The sequence below is a fragment of the Vigna radiata genome, unplaced genomic scaffold, assembly GCF_000741045.1.
Source record: "Vigna radiata var. radiata cultivar VC1973A unplaced genomic scaffold, Vradiata_ver6 scaffold_2492, whole genome shotgun sequence".
In the NCBI taxonomy this organism is placed as follows: Eukaryota; Viridiplantae; Streptophyta; class Magnoliopsida; order Fabales; family Fabaceae; genus Vigna; species Vigna radiata.
In genome coordinates, this window is record NW_014544145.1 from 1 (window position 1) to 1,131 (window position 1,131).

Here is a 1,131-nt window from a genome sequence, read left to right on the forward strand (position 1 = left end):
AGTTCTATGCTTTAGCATCATTTCAAGCTCTTTCGGCAGCGTTAACACCATCTTCTGCAATCACCAGAACAGCCTTTGTTCCTTCAACATCTGCAACTTCCTCTCCATTTAATCCTGCAGAGCAAACACTAAATTCAAAGTCAGTATGCATCTCCATCATAACCTGTGTAGTGATATTAGAATCATCAAACAGGTTCTCAAACAGGATATCATAAAAACAATTCCTTAAAGCCAGAGGTTACCTTATACCAACAACTTGCTTGAAATCATCTTCAAGGGGGCGAATCATGTACTTGCAATGGGTCTAAAAAACATGAAAAGATAAATTTTATGACTCAAGCATCGAAGCCATTGGCCAATAGCTAGCTGAGCCATTACTATTACTATTTTGACAACAAATATGGCACACTAGAGCTTTACCATGATGAAACCATGTCGTAGTGTCACATAATCTAATTTTGTCACATATCCATAAAATTGCTTAGAAAAGGATATCTGAAAATAGCAACAAATGATTAGGAGAGATAACTAAAAAGAAAGAAAAACATTAAAAAGGCACTTGCTTGGAATTGACTTTACAAGTTTATTTATTGAGTGGTGAAGAAAATAACTACGTGGTGGTGATCAAACATCAAGGAAAAGGTGTATCAAAAACNAACCAATATTTAAAAAACCTTTTGATAAGATTGGAAGTATACGGATTGAGAGACAAATACAATCAGCAGGGATACCAAAGAGATATGGCACCTGTGCGGTTCCAGTATTTAAAGCTTGTAAATGTTAAGGACCAAACCAAAGAAACATCAGTGTATCTTTAAATTAGCCACAAAAAGCCTGTAATTGCCAAGGACACAAAGATGACATCAGTATATCTTCAATTATCGTATTCATTAAACTTAAATACCATGGCAAACTTGTAATTTACTTACCATCCACCGACTATAGCAGAATCTTTCCCAAAACCAGAGAAAATGCCCCTTATAAAATCATGCTGCTGAACATCTGTTACCTTTGGTTTCAGAACTGCATTAAACCAATAGAAGTATAAGTGCGAGCGAGGAAATAAAAAGATTCAAAAACAACTAGAAAATTCTTTGCAAAGGTGTGATGCTTTAGTTGACACAGTAAAAT

The 1,131-nt window shown here is 35.1% G+C and overlaps 1 long non-coding RNA gene across 3 annotated transcripts; it reads right to left on the reverse strand.

Annotated features, from left to right (window-relative positions):
* Nucleotides 1–1,125, reverse strand: LOC106755438. Of its 3 annotated transcripts, none has more exons than XR_001375398.2 (5): nt 930–1,125; nt 675–834; nt 421–495; nt 243–304; nt 1–114 (listed from the first exon to the last, which is right to left on the reverse strand). It is a non-coding gene; the product is annotated as an uncharacterized LOC106755438 (long non-coding RNA). The 3 variants fall into 3 exon arrangements; XR_002667103.1 differs by having other exon boundaries at nt 1–128; XR_001375399.2 differs by having other exon boundaries at nt 660–834.
* Between the last annotated feature and the right edge of the window lie 6 nt (nt 1,126–1,131).